Source organism: Papaver somniferum, chromosome 10 (assembly GCF_003573695.1).
Source record: "Papaver somniferum cultivar HN1 chromosome 10, ASM357369v1, whole genome shotgun sequence".
Taxonomy (NCBI): domain Eukaryota; kingdom Viridiplantae; phylum Streptophyta; class Magnoliopsida; order Ranunculales; family Papaveraceae; genus Papaver; species Papaver somniferum.
Genome location: NC_039367.1, coordinates 12,710,937 through 12,719,942, shown reverse-complemented (window position 1 = coordinate 12,719,942; position 9,006 = coordinate 12,710,937).

The window sequence follows — 9,006 nt, the reverse complement described above, 5'->3', positions numbered from 1 at the left end:
CAGTATTGGTTGTACGTTTATAGAGATAACATTTTTGTCCATAGAGTCAGATTGCTATAATTACAGACTTATGAGGTCTTAAACATGTTTGCCTGCTCTGATACCAACTGAAAAAGCGGGGGTCTAACAACCACACCCAATATTTCGTTTAGGAAATCTGTATGGAATAACTCCAATATATTTCGAAGAGAATCAACTAGACAGTCAGACTCAATCAAGGAAAATATATCCAAGAATTATATCTCAATTTCTCAAATCAATCTACAATCGAACAGATAGAAATCTGTGAGTCGGATGAATATGAGGTATTTCAATTAATTTCAATCAATAACCAAATGTTGGATTTAACAATCGATTGACCTACACACAACCTGTGATATTTCAATTATATAGAAAATATAATGCGGAAAAGAAATAACACAGACACCAGAAGTTTTGTTAACGAGGAAACTGCAAATGCAGAAAAACCCCGGGACCTAGTCCAGATTTGAACTCCACATTGTATTAAGCCGCTACAGACTCTAGCCTACTACAAGTTAACTTCGGACTGGAATGTAGTTGAGCCCTAACCAATCTCACACTGATTAAGGTACAGTCACGTTCCTTACGCCTCTGAATCCCAGCAGGACTCTATGCACTTGATTCCCTTAGCTGATCTCACCCACAACTAAGAGTTGTTACGACTCAAAGTCGAAGAATTGATAAACAAATTTGTTTCACACATAAAAGTCTATTTGAATATATAAATATATCTCCCATAGAAATACCTACGAAGTTTTGTTCCATCTTTTGATAAATCAAGGTAAACAGGAACCAATTGATAATCTGGTCTTATATTCCCGAAGAACAACATAGAAATATCAATCACCTCACAGAACTTAACTATATGGTAGTAGAATAAGTTATTGTGGAATCACAAAGAATGAGACGAAGATCTTTGTGATTACATTTTATATCTTACCTATCGGAGATAAATCTCGAGCAAATCTTAGAGAAGATAATACTCAATATGATAGAACACAGTAAGATCAGACCACGCAACTACAGAGAAAATGGTTGGGTCTGGCTTCAGAATCCCAATGAAGTTTTTAAGTCGTTAATCTATAATGGTTTTAGGAAAAACCTAGGTTAAAGGAGAATCGACTCTAGCCGCAACTAGTATCACACAGGAGGTATGGGGATTAGGTTTTCCAGTTTCTTGAGTTCTCCCTTATATAGTCTTCAAATCAGGGTTTGATAACTTTGGAACAAACCAATCAATATTCACCGTTAGATGAAACCTGATTTAAGATTCAAGCTAATATATTTCTACCGTTAGATGGTATTTAGATTACTATACACAAATGAAATATACCTTCATTTAGATATGGGTAACCATACCTAAATGTGTATATTGAGTTAGCTCAATAACAGTTAACCGAAGATAGCCATATGAACACTTTTCTCTTAGCCTTGTTCATCTTAACACTTCTAGCTCAATTGATAATCAAATGAATCTAATTGTGTTACTCATAGAGTTGTTCAATTGTTTATATTCTCATAGAAGTTTATAAGACACAATTGAAGCAAAATCGGATTATTCAAAAGAATAAGTTCATGAACATTTTAGCAACGGTTTGCAAAGATTGCATTCCTTAATATATAAATGTATTTGTTCATGAGTATGAAATTATACTTAACCGATTTAAGAACTTGAACCACTTAAGTTTGCAAACGGGTACGCGAACTTAAATTCCGGACATTGTTCATAAGCCGACAGTTTGCAAACGGGTACGCAAACTTTAGCTCCGGACGGAACTCAGTTGAAATCGTTTGCAAACGAGTACGCATTCCCGGACTTCAACAGTTAAATCAGTTTGTGAACGGGTACGCAAACTTAAGTACCCTGAATTAAACAGTTGAATAAGTTTGCGAACGGTTATCAAACTTCAGGTCCTGAATTCCGTCTAAACAGTTCGTACACTAAGTACACAAGCCGGGATGTATCCAGACATGGGTTTTAGAATATTAACTCTCATTTCAATTATTTAAACATTCTTAGAAGACGAAAATAGCTGTCTCACACAAACTATTAGCTTATAAGCAATTTTCAAGTGATCGAATGATCAATACGAAACATTCTGAGCCTACATCAAATGACTGTCTCGAACAAATCATGTAAGATGTTGCCATGTGATTTTCACATGATCATCTTTTGACTTTCTTCAAGAATAATGATGAACATGGTTAAAGCAAAAATCTTTCCAACACATATTTCGAGAAAGATATAAGCGAGTTAAACTCAACTGGAAATATCAAATGTGTATAATGTAAAGTCTATATAGCTATACGACTTTGTCTCAAATAGGAGATAGAATAGAATAGATTTCTGAGTGATAGATGAGTTCAAGTTTGTACATACCTTTTGTTGATGAAGTTCCACGAGCTCCCCTTAGTAGTTCTTCGTCTTCAATCGATGAACGCCGTGAAGTCTAAAGCTCAACTACACATTTTACCCTAATTCGAGACATAGCTATAAGTAGACTAGAAATCAAGACTTATAGTTTTGACAACTAAACTTGACGAACTGAGATAGAAACGCTTGAGAGTTCGACCGAGCAGTGCTCTATCAATATTTCCCAAAACATAATCGCCTACTTCAAAATCCACAGATTTTCTCTTCACATCAGCTTCCTTCTCATATTCTTCATCATCTTCTTCACCTAACTTGTGAACTTGTTGGATACGTTCTTCTTGCCCAAACTTCAATTTTTTTCATGTCAGGAACTGGTGCTAAGTTTGATGGTGTCCGTGAATTTATCCATAAGAAACTTCGAAAGGATACATGTCGAAAATATAGTTCACAAAATAATTAAATGCAAATACAACTTGGCGAATCTTCTCATCACAAGTCTTCAGATTTTCTCTAACATCATAACATACCATCCCATAAACAAACTTATGATTGTTAGTTTATAAGTGGTACGATTATTATAGTCACACTTAGTATTAGTCAACCTCCATAAATTATTTCAAAGTGACTGGGAAATCTTATGTCTAAATAGCATATAATAAATCAAGGCAATCACTGCAAACTATTATGTTTGACAGAAGAATACTCGACTACTTTTAATGCATCGGCAGTCTTCTTCGGAGAAATGGAATGAGCGATTTAAGGCACCAAATGTCCAATGCAATATGTTAACACAAGTATGTTTAATAAAGTTTCGGGACGGGTACTAAAAGAGGTAGGAGATGTATATTTGGCCCTTTGATGTTATCTTCCAAACTGCTGAGATTTACTAAAAAAGTGTTTTCCAAACCAAACCACCATCATTTTCTTAGATGAAGAAGTTCATTCCTTCGAGTCCTTTCATAAATTGGAGCGGATATGAGAATGGATTTATGATTTCTCAACATAATTTGCAACTATGACGAGACTAAGGTAGACACATTAGCAATTGCAACTATGTTTTCCAATAATCTCACTTTGTTTTCTTCCTTTAGCATGACTTTTAATAAGGTCACTCTTTTACTTACTCCAGCTTGTTTTGCAATTCTTTGATATATATATAAAGACCACTTGATCCAGTTTCGAAACACAAACATATTTTTTATGTTCCATATATACTTTGACCTATATTTCATTTAGTTTTACACTCATCTCCCTAATTAATAGGCGAGATTCTTTCAAGTACGGGCACTCTGGCACCTTACTTCAAATTTCCATGATCCACACAATTCTTTATCTTGCATTGTTGAACAAAAGTGAATGCCATACAATAAATGTTTATGCCCCTATAGCGAGGAACTTATTTAAGTAAAAGATTATTGCATAAAGATAAAACATATGATGCAAATGTTGAAACAAACAAATGTCTTACACAATAACAACAACTTATATGAAAAAATTAGAATGGCCAAACCTTTTTTATCAAATCCATAGAGACACTAATAGCCGACTCATTGATTTCAAATGTAGCATCTAAGATATTGTCGACGTACTAGCACGACATCCAGCTTCTAGTGAAAAAAAAATCATGGAAAATTTTATGAAAAGAAATTCTAAAAAATAAAAAATTTAGAAAACGATCAGTATTGGTGTAAAAGTATAATTGTTGCCTTCCTCGAGATGAAATATTTTTCGAAATCATCAAGGATTTCCTTTAAGTGTTTGAAAATTTATTGTTGCATCACAAAAAATTTCAACGATCGGATATTTCGAATGATTTTCTAATAAAGCATGGATGTTTATAAAAGATGACAACACGACATAAAAAAGTTTCTTGTGTATAGTAAAAGTCGCGACAAAACGAGTAGGAATATTTTCAGATATGGATATAAACACGGCAACCTTTAGTACTCTATAACATGAAATGTGTTCCTATTACAAACACCAAATCCAAGAAACAATCTACAAATACTTCAACAAACATAGACACAATTGGTTTCTATCTAACTTTTTAAGAAAATAGAAACCATATAGTCAGAATAACGGTAGAAAAACATTCACAAAGAGGACAATTTGGGTTATAACACATGACCAATCTTCTTCCTGCCTACTCAAAAAATTAACCAAATAAGCAAACTTAAGGACTCATTTTTTAGGATTTCATTTATAAGCAAATATTATGGAACAATCTTCAAAACCTAGATCTCTGAACATCAACCATGGGAAAATTACTTTTTTTTCTTCCAAGAAACAAACGTAATAAATATGATTTACCAAATTTTCTATTTATAAACATGCATGTCAAGATATGGTTATACACATGATTTTTCAACGAGATTCTTTAACTAAAAATGGTGTTCATAGATCTCACCCAACTCATCTCAAAAAGATACCACCTACCTAGGGAAGCTTGTAGGTCTTATAAACATACATAACAAGCAAGACGCAGACCATGTATAAAAACCTACAACCAATCCCAATCCTTATAAGAATCGTCAGTCTTCTGAAACACAGGGAACAAACCCTTTCTTCAGATGCTCGAATTGGTTGATTTCTGGGGATAATCAATTCCCGAATACCCAAGCGACCTCCTACTATAGGTAATAACGGAGTGTTACGATTAGAAAGAGGGTTGAAAACCTATCTTCCTGTCACTGTTGCTGCATTTGCCGCTGCATTTTAGCAGTGGACACAAAAGAACCCATGAGTCTGGAAATTGCGCTGGGTTAACACATAGACACATTGGTTTCTATATATCTAACTTTTGTAGGAAATATAAACCTTATAGTTATAGTTATAGTAGAAAAACATTCACAAAGAGGACAATATAGGTTAACACGTGACCAATCTTTCCTGCCTACTAAAAAAATCAACTAAATAGGTTAACTTAATTAGCCGTAACACATTCCTCCAAAAAGATTATTGTTATAAGAAAAGTTACAAGTTTATGGGGAAAGCTAGGGCTGGCAATGGATAGACGAAATCCGAGATCCGTTTCCGAACCGACATCCTATAGGATTTAATCCGACATATCGGATATCGGAATCCGATAATCTATCGGATAATATCTCTTATCGGAATCGGATTGGGGTCCTTCCGTTAGGCTAATATCTGAAATCCGATAAGATATGGGTGTACTTGTAATTTCCACCCCCAAGTATTAGATGTCGTCGAGAATTGGCATTGTTTTTCCGTGTTTTCACTTTCAGTCTTTGGTAGTTTGGTTTCTTCAACATTTTTTTCTTCTCATTCTTAACAGGAGGAGATCGAGAGATCAAGAAACCGAGGGAGTCACAGAGAGGGTTTGATCAAGAGATCGATTGAATCAAAAGGAGGGTTTGATTGGAATCTAGAAACCAAGAGAAAACTCGTGAGTTATATCTGTAATGGTGATGTTTTGATTTCGGTCAGAGATTCTCAGAGAAGATTACTTTTTCATTCAGAAAACAAGTAAGTAATCTAAACGACTAAGCCCTTTGTTTATTTTTATTAAAATCAACTCATTGATTATGTTTCTAAAATAGGGTTTGAGATATCTGAAATTAAGAATTTCGAAATTAAGTTTTCATTTTTTACACAAATCAATTTGGTGGTTGATTGTTGTTGTTATTATTGTTGTGAAGCATGAAATTGACATGATTATTAATTTTATTATGTAGATTTGTGTTTTATGTTTGATGCAAGCAAGGGAATGTTGGTCTTGTTGGATTTAACAATTTGAGAAATGGGTTTATCAATTTGAGTACTTGAATGTTGGGCTAATATCTTGTTGTTAATGTTTATTGCAGGCTCCCAAGAAAGGTGTTAAAACTCCAGTAGAAGCAAAGAAGTTTAAGAAGAAGAATGTAAGTTGTAATCTCCAAGTGTTGTTAGTATTCTCATGTCTCTTAAAGCTTATCATGTATTATTAGTATTTTTCTGTATTTTTGTTGGTGCATAACTTCACAAAGTCCCCTGTATCTGCCCCTTGAATTGTATGAGTCCTTTTTTTTGTTATCAAAACAAATTCCCTGAAGTCTGAAACGCATTTAGCCATATAATACTTTCTAGTTGTTGTTTTCTGAAATGCATTTAGTGACATAGGCAGTTTCCTTTTCCTTTTAAAGTCTCTCAACATATAAACAAGGCAACTAACTACCCATTTAGTGACATGCATTTGGTTGTGTACGTAGAGTGTGGACTCTGAATTAATCTTTGGTCCTCAACATGTTTGAAAATAAGTAAACCTAACATGTTTATTTTTGGTGATTGTTTGCCTGAATATTGTGTTGGACTTGAACTTATGAGGATTGCCTGAAGGTTAGTGCTTAGCTGAAGATACATTTTTCTTGTTGTAACATAAATCTGCATATCTACTAGTGCTTGTTGTTATGTCTAAAACTGATTTTTCTAATGCTAACTGTTGAGGAGAGAAGGTCTTAGTAAAGCAACATATAGAATGTTTCTGCACTATTACTGCAACTAAGATGATTTCTTGTCTTTTAATAATGCTACATTCTTTCACACCTGCCAGTATGGAGCTGTATGTTTGCGTAGCCTGTACTTAGGTTCTCTAATTTTGTAAACACAGTAGAATACTTATTCATACTGATATATGCTTTTGAACTCAGTTATTTATTAAAGACTTGTATTCATCCAACATTCTAGATTGAGTTCAAATATTGTTAGTAGTATATCTTCAGCATCTCTCCTGAATATACACTGCTTTGAATTCAGTTTTTGGTGTTACAGTGTAGAAGATGCCTCTCCTGTTTAAGACTATTTCTTTTTATTTTCTAATTGATTGCTTGTGAATGCAGATATGGAAGTCATCGACTGAAGTTGATGTAATGATACAACATGCAACCAGGAAGCCAAGGAAAATCATCACTAGCAAGTTGTTTGACATTATAGTTAAGTCTCTGTACAATAAGACATGGTTTTTTCTTTTTTGCTATTGTGTACTTTAGTTTGCAGACTGTTTGGTTGGGTGTTTGTAGTTTTTTTTTTTCATGTGTGATGTGACTGACACTGGAGTAGTGTTTGTGTGGGTTTTTCTGTCTTTCAGTTACACTAAACATTTGAAAAGTCCGTTAAATTTCAGCTTTTGCTTCTGTCCCACAAACCGGATATTAACGGATAAAAATCCGATATCCGATAGGTCAACCTTAACCTTATCGAATTGGATTTTTCATATCCGCCGGATGTTATCGGATATCCGATAACCCTTAACCTTAAACTTATCGGTATGGCCAATATCCGGCGGATATTTATCCATTGACATCCCTAGGGAAAGCTAAAATTTTATCATAGGTAGTTGATTTGTGGACAATACGGGTGCAAACAAAACTTTAAGGCTGATTTCTCCATTAACGTTTTACGTCCCTTCTCGACGTTATTCAGGAAAATTGTTGTTTCTTACTTGAGCTCTTTCCAGATCACGATCTCTTTGATTGCCACGTTTTTATGAATTAGAGATACATAAAAGAATCCAACAATAAAAAATAAAAACTAACCCTAGTAAATCTAATCATAAAAGAAAACAATTCAAATTAAATTAAATAAAAATATTATCTAATTTAATTTGAAGGATATGAAGCATTCGTGAATAACTTATTAGGTTAATAGCACGGGAACCGACGAGTGTTAATAAAACCCCAGAATTTCAGTTGAAAAAAAATAAAATTCATGAATTCCTAATAGTTAATGGACGGTGAAGATGAATGAAGCAATTTTTGAAAGAGAGAGTGTCGTAGAAAGATATGCTAGACATTATTGTGAATATATGAACAAAGATCATTAGACTGATTTTTTTGATGTAAAGTTGTATTAATAATAGTTTATGCACTACCAAAAATGACGAGGGTACCCAAGTACACCATAATCGTCTCTTATCAACTTATAAGTCTGACACCTTGAGTGATCGTCTATGACAAAGTCGAGATAATACAACGACAAGGTATACATTTGATAATAGTCATAGTATAAAACCGGTATTCTATAGGACCAATATCAAGTGCCTTGGATTAACGTACAAGTGTTATTTACTTTATTATAACTAAGCAACTATAATGCGGAGGTAAAGTAAATGGCACATCGAGATTTTAATAACGAGGAAAACGCAAATGCAGAAAAACCCCGGGACCTAGTCCAGTTTTGATTACTCTCAGAATTAAGTTGTTATACAAAGAACAAAGGCAGCTTCGTACAGTTGAGACTAAGTAATCTGCCCCTGGTTACTTAGTTCCCTCAGTATCCCTGCGCCTACAACCGTATGCCCAACGTACGTGAATCCCAAGGTAGAAAACACTATCTTGAGTTGCTTTACCAATGTAAAGTCTTAATCACTTAACTCCTTTTGATCGTATTCCAAACAGTAAAGGAACAAAGTTGTTTGGTAACCACTTTATTAATCTTTAGGAATAAAGATATGTTGAGTATTGGCAAAGGCTCGTCCATTTAACAAGTAAACTCCTTTGTTGGGTAAGATCAATAAAATCTGAAATAATCATATCTAGATTCACAAACTATCAAATTCAGATACTGAAGAATACCACTAAATGATAGTTGTCGATCTATACGACTACTTGATCAAA